Source organism: Lineus longissimus, chromosome 16, assembly GCF_910592395.1.
Source record: "Lineus longissimus chromosome 16, tnLinLong1.2, whole genome shotgun sequence".
Classification (NCBI taxonomy): Eukaryota; Metazoa; Nemertea; class Pilidiophora; order Heteronemertea; family Lineidae; genus Lineus; species Lineus longissimus.
In genome coordinates this window covers 1,409,657-1,429,648 of record NC_088323.1, presented here as the reverse complement: position 1 = coordinate 1,429,648, position 19,992 = coordinate 1,409,657, and the positions used below count along the sequence as shown (strand labels likewise).

At 41.9% G+C, this 19,992-nt stretch overlaps 1 protein-coding gene and 1 non-coding gene across 9 annotated transcripts in view; one reads left to right on the top strand and one right to left on the bottom strand.

The window, feature by feature from the left end:
* LOC135500283 (calcitonin gene-related peptide type 1 receptor-like) overlaps window positions 1–19,992 on the top strand; it is a 75,768-nt gene that overhangs the window by 31,417 nt on the left and 24,359 nt on the right. For all 8 annotated transcript variants that reach the window (XM_064791637.1, XM_064791639.1, XM_064791634.1 and 5 more), the window contains exon 2: window positions 10,246–10,288. The gene's annotated coding sequence lies outside the window, so the exon portion shown is untranslated. The remainder of the gene's footprint in view (window positions 1–10,245; window positions 10,289–19,992) is intronic.
* Window positions 217–290, bottom strand: Trnan-guu (transfer RNA asparagine (anticodon GUU)). The gene has a single exon. It is a non-coding gene; the product is annotated as a tRNA-Asn (tRNA).

Here is a 19,992-nt window from a genome sequence, read left to right as displayed (position 1 = left end):
TGAGACATGATATGTCTTTGAGGTATACTCCAGTATAATCCTTCTATATCATCATGCACACTAATATTTGCTGTATAACACCAAAAACATCGGCGTAGGCCTATTTTGCTAACCTTCGTTATTACAAAAAGTCCCTTAGGTGTAGGATGCTACGCAGCCTACTTTTCCTTCAGCAGAGAAATGCATAACGTATCGCAAAAAGCCAAAAAAACAATACGTCCCTAGGTGGGCTCGAACCACCAACCTTTCGGTTAACAGCCGAACGCGCTAACCAATTGCGCCACAGAGACTTATATACCTCCATACGGATGTTTACGATGATTTGTAAAGGTCGTAGAATGAGCTCACCAACTTGCCGATAATCATGTTGTTGTTGGCGAGGGGGAGAAGGTCCTTTTTGGAAAGCCTGGACGCCATGTGTTTTTAATTGATGGCCTATTATCCCAGCCATTCAATCAGCAGACCAGCTTTCTTTCAAAACCAATCATATGCAATCGAAATGTACTTTCAATGATATCATGTGTTCTACAAGACATCTCTGCAAAACAAAGTAGTTATTACCTCAGTTGTCGCATGAATAAATAATTGCTGGTCAGTGGTAATGGGACGAGGCCATGGCAAAAAAGGACTTGCCTATTCAGAATACGTAATGGGCTTCTAGTTTTTCTGATGGAAAACCAGATAAAAGGATTGCCGGTAAAGGGATACGTTCGCCAAATCTACGCACATCACAGCTTCCAGCAAAAAATAAGCTGAGGGACATTTTCTTTCAGCGCTAGGATAGCAAAGATCTCATCTATTTATTTCCGTATTGGACAACCTTACGAACTTCCTGGCGTACTGTACTACAGCAAAACCTCTTGTCTATAGCCCTTTTCATCATTTGACTCATCGCAATATCAACAGTTAAGGTCTCACGCTATATTCTCATAAACGTACTCTGTGGTTTGTTGCTTCCGCCTCTTGCATGCTGCGTCACTTCAGACTTCCCGCTCGTTCTTCAACTTCACCATATGAAAAACGATATTGTTAACAGCTTGATCCATCCGTTCATCTCAGTGCCACAATCAAAACTATTCATCACAAAGGTTAGCGATGGCCACACGTCCTGTGTAGTACTTGATCACAAACATGCCTACCCACTTTTTACTTTCCGCTATGAGAAAAACGAAATGTTCTATCCCGCTAGCTCGACCAATTTATCCATGTCACTGCTTCGCCAAAGAAGTTACGCTTAAAAAACATTTCTTTGATCGCAATAGTATCAATCGCTTCGGTCTCACAATGTACTATTGTCGATCAGACTCTTTCTTTTTCTGGCTGGGTCACTTAAATCGAAAGCCTCCTCCTAAGCCTTCTTTTTCTTTCTGTGACCAACGACCAGAAAGGTCGTGATTTGTCTAGCTTACTCTGTTCTGTCCACGTCTCAATGCTCCATACAGGAGGGACGATTCATGATAAAACAGTTGATAAAAGAGAAGACATCGCAAAGATCTCACATTAGTTGCACTTTGCAGAAGCCGGCGATCCTGTTTCTTGCGTATTTCGGATCACTTAACGGTCTTCCCCGAAAGTCGTTTTTCTCTTTCAAGAAGAAAAAAACCCGTATCGCATCCAGGGATCTTGCCTTATCCATCCACACAAGAAGGTCAATTCACGCTAGAGCGGCTGACATAAAGATAAAGTGTCGTGACAACACTAATAGCCTCAGCAGCCAATTTACCAAGAGCGCTAGTTACCCGGTGATAGGCTGTGGTGTCAAACCAACTGTAAAGACAAATCAAGAAGTTGGATCTTTCAAAGCGTTAAGGTCAGATTGAATGAGGAAAAATGGGTTTGAATTGTTTCTGCTGAGAGCTTTTGTGCTGTTGATGTGTTGGGCCGTTAGTCAGTGCGAGTTGGGTGATAAGGGCCGTCTGTGATTGGTTTTAGAGGAAGCTTTTTAAACTGCTAGTTAAGAAGTTACGAAATGTGGATGGCGGTCTGGGTCAAACGAACTGGAAACATCAATGTGTCCACATCGAATTGAGTAGAGGAGGTTGGTTAATATATCGGGAGGCTATTCTTCCCAGGACCCATCAGTGTTCTAACTATTGCTTTTTTGTGCAATCAATCTTCTGTAATGTGCTGAAGCAAATAGTGGTGTTTTTTTCAGATGGCATCAGTTTCTTTGTCTGAGCTGTTTGCAACGACAGATCGTTTAGGATATCATTGGTAGACCACTGTGAACCACAGGGGCAGGAGCGGTTTACCGCTTTGGTAGCCACTACGCCACTACACTGTCTCCAGCGGGTAACTGAGATTTTGAAATACCTGCTGATGCAGTTGGTGGGACGAGCAAGTATCATGAAGGGATGTCAACCGCACCAATGCCACCGTTTGAATAACAGCTAGTGGGGTGTGGGAAGTGTTCGTGTGGAATCGTTCCTTTAGCGTCACATTGTACAGGGTCCTGACAAGGCAGCCTTATTTGTTGCTGTTGCTATCCAGTGAGAGTGGCGGGTCTGGGACAGTAATGGGAGGAAGACGCCAGCTCTATTAGCAAATCGGCACTACGACTGATGGAGGAGTTGGGGGCACGAGAGATGGGGAAGTTTGATTGTACGCCTCAGGCTCGTGACTGAAACCAGTCGAATTCTCCGACAGATCGAAGAGTTAGCGCCACATTGTCGGGTAAGACCTCTGTTGCACTTCGTAGCTGACGCTGGAACATTGGGTCCAGGACAGTATTGGGAGAAAGACGCCCTTAGCAAATTAGAAGAAGCGATTGATGGAAGAGTTCGGGTCGAGATAGATGGGAAGGTTGGCGAAATGCCTTGTAGCTGATTGATGAAGGGCAGTAGAGTTTGGTGTGCAGGGGATAGGTTCCGAGGATTGATTTCCCTTAATGGTTTGATTCAAATAGGACCCTGGAAAACTGTACGTCAACATAGTTGTGTGGATTGTGTTTTGGGATTGTGGATGCTTCAATTCGCCATGTCCGTTCTTGTCTGGTGACATCAGAAGGGTAATGTCAATGGATGTACAGGCATCGATCAGAACCAGCTATAGTCCTCTGTTTGTCACGCAGCCAGTCCTTTCCAGTCCTATCGGCGTAGCAGTAGGCCTACGTCGTCTGTCGCCCCGCAAAAGCTGTGTTTTGAGTGTTTCCACTCTTGTCATATTGCCAGTAGCTGTCAGCCGCATCATTGTACACACATCTTTTTTCGGACACGTTTGCTTTGGGAATCGCCGTGTTAGTGAATTTGATCATCATTTTTCTTCTCATTTGGTCGAGTTTCACGACAACTCTGATGTGATGATGGCTCTTCGGGGCTTCGGGGACAAGCCAACACGCCATGATATGACAGCCACCGCCGATTAAGGTGCTCCGGGTCAAAGTAAATGAAAGATGGATGCCGGATTGTTTCTGTGATTTGGATTTGGAATGATTTCCCCTGTGGTGGCGCCGGGCTGTTGGCTTTTGCAACAAATTAAGGTACATTTGAAGATACTCCGGTCTCTTCATGCACTTAATCCTGGTCGTTTCATCTTCTTGCCCTCAGTTAGCTATCCTACCTGCATGCTTCTTTTCCTTTTTGACCCGGAGCGAACGATGTCTTCTTTCTCAGTCAGTGACTTCGCTGGCTGATCACTGGAACAAAACTGTCAACCATTGTCTGATAAATCAAATGAGGAAGATCAATGTTCGCTCTGGGGAGTCTGCGGTGTTAGTGGACTGACTCTTATACACTCTGGGGTGCACTTTATGTCATTATGGAAGCATTTTTCTGCTGTGTCAGAATTGATCCTGTGATGCTGACGGGTCATGCTGGCTATCCTTTCCTCCTGTGGTGGCGAAATGGGTAATGATGAGAAGTGACATCTTGTTTTCCCAGTCAAAACCTTTGCTCTTTGTTCTGGGTCCATGTATGTCATTTCTGATCGCTTTCTACGTTTGCTATGACAGAAATGTATACCACACGTCTGCCACCCTGATGGGCAACCTTTCTACGAAGAGTAGTCGAATGTTTGTTGCTGGGATAGTAACATGTCTGCGATCTTGTCAAATTTTTGCGTGCAGTGATTGTCGTTCAGTGATGGCTGTTGTCATTTCCATAAGCTATACGGAGGCAGTCTGAAACATCAAGTTCGATGGAAGGTGTAACGCTAAGTAAGACACCGAGGCACAGTGTATGTGATTGTGGACATTTCTCTTTTGTTTGCTCTGTCAGAATGAATACCACAAGGATGACATGTCTTGCTGGATATCTTGTTGTTTCTTGGAGTATTTTAAAGTTTTGATTGATTTTCCGTTTACATGTAATTGAAAGGCCTTCATTTCGAAACTTCCATCCGGTTAAAACAGACAATACCCACGTCACATATAATCATGAGACGTGTCTCACGTACCTTGCTGCATGGGATAACTCAATTCTCCCCAAATTCTCATATTATTTCATATTCACAATGACCGTGCTGGGGGAAGATTCCTCCCGATACTAACTCGATGATGTCATAAACGATAATTAAACAAATAGAAAATCTCAATTCTCAATGGACCAACGAGAAATGACCTTGAGTCTGGGCGTGAAATCCAAGACACGCGAAATTTTCTGATGAATAAGAGTCATCAGGGCTTGTTTGTTCGATCCACGTTAAACAAATTATAGGCGTGCGTGTTGGTCTAACTTTCAGCTGTAATCATTCAAGGAAACTGAATTTGAAAGTTTTTTTACCTTCAGTGAGGAAGCTCTTATAAAGATTTGAAAAAACATAGGTAGGTTTGGTGGGCTTTAGAAACTCGACACCACCGAGACTCAGGATTCCATCGGTTTATTAAAAACATTGGTAACAGTTCTGCCTATTTTCTCTTTAACCCGTGATGATATTACACAAGAAGTAGGCACTCAATCAATCGGCGTAATGTTGCATGTCCCATATCTTGCCAAAACTAACAACCGTTTATGGCTTCTATGGCGTTCCAGTGCCAACAGACATCGAACGAAGAGTAATATCCTTTACTAAGGACCTAAGTGACATAATGTGTCTGGCCTTTATGTATGAGTTGCCAAGATCTGCCTTACTGAATGATATATCACCCGAACCTAAAATCATCATCAATATCGTTTATGCGCTAGAAAAGCGGCGATGGTAAATTTTGTTGCCGATAATAGAACTAAGAGAGCTTTTGCAATTCGCCACTTTATCGTCGGCATCGTTTTGCGGCCAAATCCAAGCTTTTGTGTGGTCCAGCTCAGTGCCAGTTCTTCCTGAGGAAATACGGAGTTAATGTTCGCTTCTCGGGCACTCTATGTGTGTTGGCCGTAGAAGCTAACATAAACCCCCGATTTCCTCAGGATGGTGACTGTTCGACACTTTACAAAGCACGACGCCCACCTACGGAAAGCTCAAGGAGATCATGTCAAAACCATCGAAACGCTGACAATTGGTTATCTACCGTGGTTGTAATTAGGCTGTATGGTGTTCTACATCCCCCGTCCCCACACCCACCCACCCACCCACCCGCTTAGCCAAGCCTAGTCCAGCGCAGCCCACACCAGCTCACCCCCGGGAGGCAAATTATCAAGAATATAGTACAACCCAGTTAACATGTTTAAACGATGCAAAATGTTCAATATTTTGCCTGTGGTCATCTATCTAAATGAGTATAGTAATGGTGTCACAGCATGATACGATATGAATCCATCAGACTAGCTTACTTGCCGTCTTTGAGTAAAAGGACCCTCGGGCATGTGTTGGTTTTACAAGAGGGATATCTCGCCGCGTTCATGGGACGCTTCAGACTGATATACTGCCATCGGAAAATTGCGTCTGGGCATGAAAGGTCAGATATGCCATAATAATCTTCTCACTGTGGTGACTCCGCCAAACCTTAAAGACGCTACGAACATTTTCTGCTCTTATTTTCATCTGGGTTCTTTCATCCACACGTCGGTCACTGTTCCTAGAATCTAAAGCGGAATATAATACCCTTGTGAGGCCAAATGCTAACTGAATCTGCCTTTACTTCTCAAGTTGCGGCTTTGAAATAAGTTCACTGGTAATCAGGTTCACCAAAGGTAACCTCTACTTGATAGTGGAGAATATCGTCTGGATCATTTCAGTAGTAAAAGCCGATATTTGGGATGATATCGCTTTTGTTATAGCAGACCGTACTTTGTTTTGTCCCTCCTCATCTGAAAGGTTCGACACCAGCTTATTAAAAATCCAATGGCGACTAGCTTCTTTAGCGTCTTTAAGAAGGTTATCAGTGAAATTGTTATAAATCAGATCAAAACAACTGCAGAAACTTCTGTAAAAAGTAGGTGACGGACAACATCAGGCATTGGAGGTAAATTATTGCGATTGCTCACAAACATTTATAATGCAACTGTTATAGGAGTTAGGTTGGTAGGTTGCGACTGCAGCCTAAGAGAAACGCCCAGGATGTCAACTGCTCCAAAATGAACCACATCAAGGCCACCAAATATCTTCGATACCAACACTCTTAGAGTAACAGGTAATACAGTAGCTTCGCCTGCTCCTTCAATCTCCGGGATGGCCACTGATGGTATTGATAACTAAAGCGGTGACACAAGATACCTTAATCTGGATGCTGCTCGCAACCAATGGCCATCAGGCCAGAAGAACTCCTTCCATCTCGTGATCTTAGTTTGTCATCCATACAATGATACTTTGATCCTTACGTGACTGCCAGAACTTACATTAGTCTCAGTTAAAGAGTGACATCCTGAGGGTATCCGCCAATTAAGGCATCAGATACACACAGGGCCCTATGGCGTGTTAAGAACCTTGAGGTCACTTCTGAGAATTCTTAATATGAGTATCATTAATATAGTTTTTTTGCATGATATATTTTAAGTCTGGTCGAGTGTGACTTTTTTCAGGTAGTAGACTGTATTCTTCCACACCGCAATTGGCAACAGCCATCATTTTAGGTCCCCAAAGCTTAATAATGGGGAAATTGCGAAGTGCAGAAGTAACCATCTGCCTCACAAGTGGACGCCTGCTGTGAAGGAGATCTAGATTTTACGGAATATTGGTTCGGGATATGAAAGCTGCATTGATTGTTACTTCGAACTACTAAGATTTTTCCAGCGGTGCAAGCCTGCCTGGACTTGATCTTGACCTTGGTGACACATCAGCAATAACGATTCCTTGAATTACCTCACACATGTAACTGATTGCGCATTGCACCCACAACGTGATACCTTTTCATTCCCCGAGCCAGCCCTTGGGAATCAAGTGCCGTATCAGACGGTCCGCTTGACCAGCCTGCCAATTTCCTGCGGCGCCAAAGTATCTCTTACATGCCCTACCTGCCACCACGTTACAATCATTAACATCACAACCAATGAATCAGCGACTCTGACAGAGTTATGTCTGTGCCTATTAAGCAACTACTTGCTCGGACATTTCAATCAGACCAGATGTTGTTGTAAAGATACTTGCCGTGATCGGAACGGATTTACGACTATTGTCATGGACTCATGCTTTCATTCTGGCTGGTCCATTAGTTCGAATTGGTTCAACTCTCGTTCCATTCCGTCCTATGATACATACCAATTGGCCAATAGCAGCAGAGTATGTCATCAATACTTGTTCACAATAATCATTTGCTGGACAACTGAACTTGTAGATAAGTTTTTCATCTTACGGTGAGCTGTCGTCCACACCTGTACCAATTTCAAAGAGTTTATAGGTGAGTAGGCCTTCGTAGAAAGCGTTTATCTAGTTTGCTGTATAAATAATTACCGTTTTGTTAATGTACCCACTGACTCCCTTCAACGGAATTGAGCCAGTGAAATATTTCACCCAATGACAAACATGTAATAAGGAGACAATAATGGTAGTTGTGCTCTCCTCACAATGGCGGTATTTCATTAAGTTGCTATGTTGTCTAGAGTAGCAACGTCCGTATTTGCGATTCATCAGGTTTCCATTGGCCACAACGAAAATGACAAATTATGAGCGAGATATTAGGTTACGATCATTTCGAGACCATTGTTTACTCCGCTGTTCTTTGAGGACGCAGATGGCGTTAACAGACGCATGTGGTGTTTAGGGCGTAACAGAATATCACGTAATTAAAAGAAAATTGATCGAAAACAACATTACGGAAATATCTATTATTGGGAGTCTTGAAAAAGACTTTCATCGCCACACCCTTCTTAACAGTACATTTTAAGATGAGGAGAGGATCGCATGTATAGGCAATAACAACAAAACTGAGTGATGAGAGAATATAGTAGGAACGCTGCAGTATCTGTTGATCATGAGTGAAAATCGTTGAACAAATTCGTTAATAAAAGCACATAAACGCTTTCTCGAAAACATCTAGGCACCCACAAATCTAAATTCAAATTTTAATAATAATCTTCCATAGATTACAGTCGATATTTACCATCAAATACAAGATTATCGATTTCCATTGAGCATTTATTGGCAATTTTCAATCATCAAACTTGTTGGAAAATAAAAACATTGTGGATTTGACTAAAATTTTAATAATGTCAATGTCGAGTAGAAAACTATCGATTGTAAAATTGAAAGGTACATGCGCTGCTTCGAGATGGATATGAATGCCTTCGCGATGTGAAATATAAAATCTTACACTACATCTACATGGCTGTTTTTATTTGGTTAACCAGAGTTAGCAGAAAAATATATTGATGCTTTGTCTCTTGAATGATTTTGCTTCACCAAACTGACTGCATTGATGTCAATTCGTTGTCTAAATTCCATCCCCTCATATTGACGGGAACACTCATGCATTCAAATCTATAACTGACAATTCACTTTTAACGACTTCGCAAACAAAGGCAAAAGTTGTCGACTCAAAAACATTCCAATTACGAATCTTATCACCGTGATCATATTGATCACTTTTGTGTGGAAAAGTGACTTGATAGATAATGGTTGTCATAAGCTTCTGTGAGACGTTAGGATGATTGTCGTCTCTGTTGCACATGCATTTGATAGTTCTTGATTTGTCACCGAAAACCAGTCACTCCAGACAGACCTTGGTAGCAGACAGGCATAGATTGTTTGACATAACAAAATTGTTGTTTTTTTCATGTAATCGTTATGATGGCACTAAGTTATATTACGAATTTCTATTTTTTGTAAATCGTTTCAGAGCTGATTCAGCTTGTCCCATTCACTGGTAACCACAAAAATCTAGGAAAGGGCACAATCTTCCATGATTTTTCTCGATTGTCCGTGAAAAATCTGTAATAAAAATTCTCACAAGTTTTTCCACACACTGAATTGTTCACTAGTTTGAAGAAATCTTGTAATAAAAATTCTCACAAGTTTTACCATACACTGAATTGTTCAATAGTTTGAAAAACTCTTGTAATACAATTCTCACACGTCTTACCATACACTGAATTGTTCAATAGTTTGAAAAACTCTTGTAATACAATTCTCACAAGTTTTACCATACACTGAATTGTTCAATAGTTTGAAAAACTCTTGTAATAAAAATTCTCACAAGTTTTTCCATACACTGAATTGTTCAATAGTTTGAAAAACTCTTGTATTGAAAATTCTCACAAGTTTTACCATACCCTGAATTGTTCACTACAGCCGTATTCGATGTGACTCACGATAGTTGCCAGAACTTATCTATAGCTCTACGTCATATCGTACATGTCAAGTCTCACTCAAATTCTCCTCAATCATAAAAAGAATCAAAATAAACCGATGTCATCAGATAGCAGAAAATTACGCAAAAGGGAAGATATGACTTTGAAGTCGAATGGATCAATGCTGTCGAAGTGCACTCTCGTCATTCGCATCGATTTTGTTCATTTTAAAGAAATGCGGAGGCGAACGATATGAAGTCTTCGTTTTGTGTGAATTTTAAGCGCCATTAATCATTCCCTTAAAACACTACGAAGTAAACCTACTTGAAAATACTTTGCTTTCACAGAAAGGTCAAACAAAAAGGCCAAGGTATCGCTGTGTGGAGCCGAATCCGACAAGCGACCACGCGTTTTGTATTGTCAATTTCCTCGCCACTGCGGTATCCACCCCTGCGAGGAAATGCGGATGCCTGGCGCCGATGGTCGCACGTGGTGGTATGAAGTCGGCGGCGTTAATGCGAGAATCAAGTCCAAATTCTCCTTAATATGAAACTTTAACCCGATGGACGACACTCACAGCCGAAATGGGTGTTCTTTCCCTTGAAATGCATGTAGTCGTTGTTAACGATATACATTTTTCCTGTATTTGCAGAAACGTGTAGCTATTGATTTTGATGATTCTCGTCACTATCACGGTAAGTACATCATCCTTATCAACATTAGTTCTTTTGGTTTCAAATTCCAGAACAATCTAGTCATAGAAATCCAGCTGGTTACAACACCGCTTCGGAAGGATCCAATTCGCTACATTTATCAAATATTTATAGCACTAGCTGAATTTATGGATACCTGGAGCGACAATTCTCACTTTAAATTCTAAAAATAGCCACATTCTGACGGTTATCTCCTCGTATGACGTTTGATAGTCTGAATAACTCAAGGTTCACCCATAGTAAAAGTGAATTCAGTTTCCCCCATGAATTATCAAGGAGAATTAGCCTCTGTCGATGTAATCCCACGGATTCATGCAAAAACGATCAAATTAAAACGAGAAGGTCAGGTAGCGATTCATTTTGATAGGATATTGTGAAAATGTAATTTATCGAGTGTGGACTAAATTTTGATTGAACTGCGGTCGAATGTGATAAATTCATTTAACTCTAATCATATCCCATACTATTGATCAGCCCAGCAATGGCATTTCATAGACTAGCGATACAGGGCGAGTCGAATCAAATGACAGAACCAATCTTGGCAATGCGACAGTTCAATCTAGACGAAACTTCCATCAGCAATATCAACGTAAGAAATTCTATCAATATTTATCAATGCGGCTAAGCGCATGTATCTAGAATATCATCTATGGTTGTCAACATATGATAACTTTATCAGGATGTGAGGTTGAGAGAACAGCTGTTCATAATTGATTATGATGGAATAGAAGGCGTTTGTCAGAAGCTATTGTGGACCCTGGCATACGCATCAGAGGTTTTGCTCACCAACTTAACTTCTCCGATTCCGCGTCTTAGGTAGAACCACACACTGTAGAAAGAATTATTTCAACAGTCTGTGGTAGAACGTATTTCTGTATTCAGAAAGATGGACACAATATTGTATTAATTTATCATCTTTGCTAATCAACCTGTCTCATCAGTATGTGTTAAGGAGAGCTCGGCGTCTGCTCCTGACAGCACTAATGGCATCTCCTAGGATTTCCCAATTCATTACGAACGTCATGTCCGAACCATCATTTTCCAGACATGCCCATGGAGTATGTAATCAAATGTCCTTAACATATTCCTTGGAGAACGGACTAACGCACTGAATTTGAAATCAAAACACCTGTAGTGCTGGAGCAATTACCTAGTAATCTTCCTTTTTCTTCACGGTCCTTGTGGTCATTGCTTTGATCTCGGCACGATAAGTTCACTTGATGATGGGTGGCCCGATACCTTGAGGAGCCGCGGGTATGCTGACGCAACACCACGAAAATTCAAATGTCATCGATCGGTTCTCATCGACCATTGATTTGCAAGTACATGTACTCTCGAACTCATGAGGTTTGAGGCGAATTAACCTTTAATTCAGGACATTCCAGTTTATATTCTATGCATCAAGTTCTTAAGTTCCACATGGATCCTTACGTCTAGCATAATGCATTTGCAAAATCAGCGCCGATGATGACGATACATTAAAAGGATTCTTCACAAATGGGTACCCAAACATTACATCACTTCAAAAACCATCTCAATACTAATAAGCTTCTCATAAAGTATTATAGCTACGAACCTACTGGGCTTCAATCCGTTAGATATGTTGATACTGGTTTATGTAACTTGAGACCAGAGGCTATGTAACCAAGTAAAAAGTCCGATATCAAATTATAACAGCAGCGTGCCGAGGTGAATGTGTCATCTGGCTAATCTCTGTTTAATCTTGCTTTGAGAATATGATAAAAGGTCGTGTTACTGGTGTCTGAATGCAAGATAAATCATCACACTAAATCCGAAGGGAGCTACATCTTCAAAAATGCACTAATACTTGTGTTTCGTGTAAAAGGTCAGTGGGTCAATGTCTTTTGGCATGCGATGTCTGAAGGCGTAAGAGTGTCAAACACTTGAGGGTTCGATAGTCGATAGTCGATGTAAAATACGTTGCTCTCAATGTCACTGGAGTTGCCACACATACTGATAGATTATATGCAAGTTGTAAAAGGTCAGTTGGTCAATGTCATTGGGCAAGCGTCATCATGAGGGGTAGGAATGTCAAACATTTGAGGGTTGAAACTTTTGAGTGGATATTCGACGTCGAAGCTGCTCTTAACGTTATTTAAGATGTCAGTTGCATACCTAAATGCATGTCACTTGGAGTGAGGATATAATCGTTACCCGCACGAATTCCACAAAATTGTTCGAAGAATTACATTTAGAGTAGAGCCTTGCAGCGAACTTCCCCATCAAATTCCATTTGTGCTAAGTGGCCAACACTTGTTGAATTCTCCTGATATTGTCAAGTAGTATCCCTTCAACGGCCGTCGATCAATGTAATTACCTAACCTTGGCAATTCTGCCAATTGAAAACCAAGGTGAGATAAGTATTCGTAGAAGTTGCTGACATTTTTAGCGGGTGCCACTGAAGGAGTCACTTATTGGCCACCCTTCAACGAATTGTCGTTTCTCCCTTCAGCAGCTCAGTCTACACATCTGTAGATGACTATCAATAAGTCATTACCTCTGCTTTGCCTCTATCGGCATTTAATCGCTCGCCACCGGGTAATTTGTTAGCGCGGCCAAATGGGGGTCGAGGGCAAAGCAGACACTGTCAGGCAGTCCTTGTTCCACGGAGCCAACGTAGAGAAGCGCCTCGCGTAAATTAAGGGGTAAATAGAATGGTAGAATAGTATTGATTAGTCATTAGTAGGTACTTGCATCTGTCGGCTACCAGTCACCTGGCCACTTAGCACTAACCCCATAACTCTCAGTCGGCAGCTGCTGTGGGGACAAAATGAAGCTTACTCACAGCCCACCGCTGAAGAAGGACGAATTCTACCGAAATCAAAATGGGAGAACGTCTGTTGGATTCCGATTGATATGTTTGAGACTAAAGCGGTCAATGACCGGTGAAAGGAGGTAACTAAATGTCATCAACATAGAGTAGTTGTTCGTACTAAGAAGGTGCGCTGCAAATGAAATTAGAAAGGAAAAGACATAGACAGTGAGGTTATCCAGCAGAGAAGGAAGTTAGACGACAAAACAATGTCCATTGCATCAGAATGTGTGACTTCCTATCTATGTACGATGGTCATCCATGGTCAGTGCAGTTGATGAGGAACAGATTAAAGCCATTTCCTTATATTACTTAGTGGCTTCCGATAATAATCGCAGCCAACGAAGCTTGTTATGGTCACCACATTCCAGTGCCGATCGATGATCTAAGGAAGAACTGTGATCTGTAAACAGGTGCCGTAAACAGTGACGAGGTCTGTATAGCATCAGCTTGCAGTTAGTTCAGTGCGATTGCTGATGAGACGGACGATCTCTCACACATCAAAGTATGGCCATCTCTGACATTTGTGTCCGAGGCCGTAATCATTGACTTAGAATATCTTAAATGTCATTATATGGTACTCTTGTGCAGGTCGCAAAGTCGGTTAAACAATGTCTTCACAGAAACTACCCTTAATTCCTGATAGTTCGCAAATTGTATATGACAAAAGCCAAAGCTATATGACAAAGGAGTGACGATGGCGATGCCAGGGTTCTTTGCTGCAGATACCCGGCAGTCATTGATTACGAGCTGGTAACGGGTGACACTCACAACCCATCACCCTCCACACTATCATCCTTCTAATGAGCTAAGCACGAGATGTTTTTATTACTCCAGCTGGTCACGGAAGGGTAGCAGTAGGGCGCAGATGACTACTTATCACGACCGTTGTCCTTGGTAGGTCAATGCTCGCGAACAACCAGGGCCTTAAGGCAGGATGCTGTCAAAATCTTCATTTTGCATTTTCCTTTTATGTAGATGATGGTATGATCTTCCTAACTTGCCTGACGAATTACTTGGTCAGTTAGTTCGCTATGGCCTGGAGTTCGTTGCTATCAGACTCACTGGCGTGACTCTCTGGTTATACTTGGCGAAGTTTGTAGAGTCGACCAGCATTCAACTGGTCTCTATACTTGGTTTTGCAAGCAGCTCCAGGCATGGGTTATGTTTATTATTCCAGCTTGTCAAGGAAAGTTATCGCAAGCTGCAGGCGACCGTTGGTCAGTCGCCACCAACTAGAAATGCCTCCAGGTAGGATGCTGTCTTGGTCTTCCAAGCGTTGCTCATTACTTTTATGTCGATGATGGTATGCTCTCCAGATCAGATGTCGTCTCGGTCTTCCACACGCAGCTTATTGCTTTTATGTGGAAGATCTCCAGATAGGATGCAGTCTCGGTCTTCCACGTAAAGCTCATTGCTTTTGTGTGGATGATCTCCAGGTAGGATGCAGTCTCGGTCTTCCACGTAAAGCTCATTGCTTTTGTGTGGATGATCTCCAGGTAGGATGCAGTCTCGGTCTTCCACGTAAAGCTCATTGCTTTTGTGTGGATGATCTCCAGGTAGGATGCAGTCTCGGTCTTCCACGTAAAGCTCATTACTTTTGTGTGGATGATCTCCAGGTAGGATGCAGTCTAGGTCTTCCACGTAAAGCTCATTGCTTTTGTGTGGATGATCTCCAGGTAGGATGCAGTCTAGGTCTTCCACGTAAAGCTCATTGCTTTTGTGTGGATGATCTCCAGGTAGGATGCAGTCTAGGTCTTCCACGTAAAGCTCATTGCTTTTGTGTGGATGATCTCCAGGTAGGATGCAGTCTCGGTCTTCCACGTAAAGCTCATTGCTTTTGTGTGGATGATCTCCAGGTAGGATGCAGTCTCGGTCTTCCACGTAAAGCTCATTGCTTTTGTGTGGATGATCTCCAGGTAGGATGCAGTCTCGGTCTTCCACGTAAAGCTCATTGTTTTGTGTGGATGATCTCCAGGTAGGATGCAGTCTCGGTCTTCCACGTAAAGCTCATTGCTTTTATGTAGATGATCTCCAGGTAGGATGCAGTCTAGGTCTTCCACACGTAGCTTATTGCTTTTATGTGGATGATCTCCAGGTAGGATGCAGTCTAGGTCTTCCACGCGTAGCTTATTGCTTTTATGTGGATGATCTCCAGGTAGGATGCAGTCTCGGTCTTCCACGCGTAGCTTATTGCTTTTATGTAGATGATCTCCAGGTAGGATGCAGTCTCGGTCTTCCACGCGTAGCTTATTGCTTTTATGTAGATGATCTCCAGGTAGGATGCAGTCTAGGTCTTCCACACGTAAAGCTCATTGCTTTTATGTGGATGATCTCCAGGTAGGATGCAGTCTCGGTCTTCCACACGTAAAGCTCATTGCTTTTATGTGGATGATCTCCAGGTAGGATGCAGTCTAGGTCTTCCACGCATAGCTTTTGTGTAGATGATATTCAGCTGATAATGAAGATATCAGGATCCAGAGCATGTCTTTGCATATTACAGCGGAGACAAAGGCATTTGCTTTCATTATGTCCAGGGATGAAAGCTACCGCACTGTCTGACCAGGGTATCTCCCAATCGAACATCTGAGCCACTTGTTCGTTTAATTCCTTCCCGTAGCTAAATGTCATCACATGTCATCATAATTGGCCGTGGCATAAACGAGCCTTATTTATGTCACTACTAACTAGGAATGCCACGATCATGGCACAATGCCATCTCGGCTTTCCTTGCGTTGCCGTGTTACTTTATGTTGATGATTATGATTCCATGATCTTTGCTATCCATCCCGCGTAGAGCTAATAATGAGCAAATAATCGCGATGTTATGGACCAAAAGCACGGCTAAATTACCGTGGAGGCAATGCCATTTGCTTTCAAATCTGGTACCGGACAACCACTCAGGTATTATCTGCACAGGCATGTTGGTTTGAGTACTTATTCCAAAAAGGTTTTCGCATGACACCTTCCATTAGCGCGCCTCCAATACCAATCCAAACAAATACAGAGGCATGGCTAGCGTTGACAGTCCACTTATGATATGACTGCATTGTTAGTTTTTAACATGATACTCACTCGGTCGCTGGACAGGCGGAGAGACCAGAATCAATTTTGATTTGTTCGCTCTGATATCGCTCATTTCCGAAGTCCAGACGTGTCCAGATCGATCAAGCTTGGCAAAGTGGTCAGCAACGCAGAATCAAAGTCTTCTATATTCTGGATCCTGGTTCATACTGGGACGCGATCATCATATTGACAGGGCGTTTCGGCCAAGGAGGGGAGCCCATCCAAGCTACTTGTCAGAGTCACTTCAGGCGGAAACGATAAAATGAGCGAAAACAATACTGATTATCACAAGCGAATCAATGTTGGTGCACATTACAGCGCTTAAATATCCGATAAAATTCAAGTTAATTATTCAAGATTTTACCAGAATTTCTTTGATTACTATCAGTCAGTAACAACTTTTTCCGAAAATCGTGTTATTGTAAATGGTAGTTTACATGTTTTCAAATGAGCTTGGGAAAGAACAATAAATTGTACGTAATTTCAAGTAATATTCAATGGAAATGCCATCACCTGTAGGCTAAACTAGTGTCAATGCAGTCGTCTTTTTCATTTCCTTTGTTCGAGCTTGCCACGTCCCCTGAGCCCTTGGGAAGAGATTCGTACACGTGGGCCTATCAGAGCCTACATATTCGAACACAAATAATTTAGTTTCATTTGATGTGTTTTTGAAAAAAATTGGCCAACAGCTTAGTATATAGCAGTTAAAGATTTTTTATCGAGAGCTAGCGAATACGCGAAATAGTCTTCCCGATAGTAAAATAGTAAGATGATAACTTACTCTGTCAGTCGTAGGTAACTTTTGGTTGAACTTGGAATGAAGTTTACCGAAAACCAATTCTTTCAAATAAGTTTTTGGTTAACCTTTAATAATTCCTCGCCGACCTCAGTGTTCATGGTTGTCGCCTTTTCATGATTGATTTCATCGCCCCCAAATTGCGCATCGAGAATCGAAACAGAGGTGATTGGCCCAATTACACCAAACTTACTCAGATTCGGAGATATTTCTTCTCCAATCTGATTTATTTCATGGTCGATCCAACGCTAGGTTCCCGCTTGATAAAATCTTGATGATCTATTGACCGATTAAAAAGGTGTAACCCGGTGTTTCAGGGCGCGTCGATGCAAATTATATTGAAGAGATGAATAACATAATCAAATTCTACAAAAAAAGAGTTGTGTTATCGGAAAATCGGAGGTGAGCTTTGATGATTTTTTGATTCAGAAGTAAGCGATTAAAAACTGTCATCATAACACAGCTTGGGTGTACAGCCTGGTCCAGTTTGTGTAAAGCTCACTGGAGACACTTCGTTTCCAAAGTGCATGGTCATCAACTTTCAGAAACTTCATTTTTCGTTATTGATTTAATTGTTTCATTACTTGCACAAATATTGTCATGACAACAATAACCACAAGAGTTCCTGACCTAATGCCATAGTTCAGTATCTGATAATCCTATACTACTGATACTATTATGATCAATTTGTGATACAAATCACCCTCTCAATTATTGGAGGACTCTCTATCAAGCCAATGAAGGGGAATAACCACATCGACTCCGGGCTATCCTTGATGACCCCTCGTTTGTCTTTCCTAATTGGTCTGATCAGCGCCAGCGAGCCATTGTCATCAGACCCCGATGACATTATTGCACAGCGGACGCGAACTCGGTGGAAGTGGAAAAGGACAACGGAGTCGAGCGGAAACAACAGGATGGTGATGAAAAGCGTTGGGGATGTGCACGATTATCATTAACGATGATTGGAGAGATTTTCGCCCTCTGACATCAAAACGCCGCAGGGGAGGTGACTCGCCTGATGAGGTTGGGAGGAAAGGCGGCAGGTTACACCAATCTAATTGGCCAATGCGAAAGAACGTCTTCAAATATGCTGCCTTAGGAGAGCGGTGAATGGATGTAGCAGTGGAACTGGCTTTTCTAATGGACATAGCTGGAGGATGAAATAAGGAAAAGGTGCTGGGGACGAAAATGTATCTCCCTAGATGCCAAACGATGTGTTTTTCAAGTCCTAGGACATATCTGATGGCTGTAAAGATGTGTGTCTATGAAAGACAGTAAATCAAACTCTGGATGGGCTCTTCCGCCTGGTCAGACTTCGATCTCTCTCTGAGAGATTGTAGAATTGTCCCGAAGAGACATTCGGATATATTAATAATGTCTATCTGTCTTTTTCAGTGGTAGGCGATAACATTTTTTATAAGATAATATATTTTATCATCTGAATTTCTATCTATTACTTTCTATGTTTAGTGTGAGTGAAGACACATTAAGTTGATTGATGTCGTAGTATACTTGTCTAATTAGAACAGAACGCAATGATTTAATGTACAGGGTTTCCCCTTTACATCATAGTATGTTTTGCATAGCAAATGGTATGTGTAAAGTGCATTGCAGTCATGTACGTTGGGTGTGCTTGACTTCTCTCTTTTTTAAAGCAATGCAGACACAAATCCTCCCGTGGTCGTATTTAAGTGATTGGCCATTTCGAATGACTGTAGCATTGATGCAGAAACCACTAGTATGTACTGCCTCTCAGATAGTGTGACCGACAGTCGTATATGAAAGTTTGCTTTGGAGGCTTCTGATATCACATCAAATATGCGTTTCCCAACAAATTTCTTTTTTTGTTAACATGATTAAAAAGGCTAATTTGCTCTTGTTTACACTGGCATTTTGCACAAGCATCATTGGATCACACAGCCAATGTTTATTTGCAGTGCATCACGAACGGAAATGGTTTTATTGCGTTAATACCATTGTGTCTGTTCTGGGTAATAAATCGTTTTATCTTCTACTTTATCTTCCTTATCGTTTTATCTTCTACTATATTCTACAAAGCAACACATCATCATCTGTGACCGTGTTAATCAAGTTACCATGTTTGCCTTGTTTGTTGATATAAAGCAAAAATTGCCAGTCTTGTTTACTCGTAGATGATACTTTAAATCTGTGGCTGTTTGTTCTCTCTGATACAGTATTGTGGATTTTAAAAACAGAAATATCATGTCAACCGCGACGTGTTTGCAATAGGAGGAGAGAGTCCTCGCGTATTATTAAACTCCTCGTTCTAGTTAAAGTTTGTTCATCGTTGTCAGTAGATATGACAGTCACCTGTCATATGGTTAGAATAGTGTCTTTCTTGTCACAAGCTTGTGTTATGGATGACAAAGATATTTGGCAGTACGTGGGTAATTACTGCTACAGTTCTTTGCCTACTCTTGAAGAGTTGGTGTCATGGATGTTATCTCTTTCGACACGTACAGAGATAGCTCCATTTCCCTTGCTCTTCCCCTCAACAATAACCTGCTGCAGGCAAAACCATAAAAATGATTTCACGCCATACATGTAACACCTAAAACCACCAACGTCTTTAAATATCAGCGCGTATAAGAAATGTATCAGAGGCATGGCCCGAGGAAATGAACCTACTGCCGTGAAATTTGTTCCTATTACCTTCTCCATTAGGTTTGATTGGTAGGCCGGTAGAGAAGATCTACTGAGAGGATGTGCGCCTAAAGGGATATATCAAAAAGGTTCAGCATCATGTGTGTATATTGCATAAATTTGGAAGGGGTCCTGTCTATTTATGGGCTTTTTGGTTATGTGAAAATGGAACCTACCAATATACAAGAAGTTACGGATCTTAAGTCAACGCCTTTGGTCATCCTGGTAAGGTGTGTTTACTGAATGTCCATTTGATATGGTGACAATTCGACCCAGTTATCCTGAGTAGAAAACCGATGAATGTATGATAATCGATGTCCATCA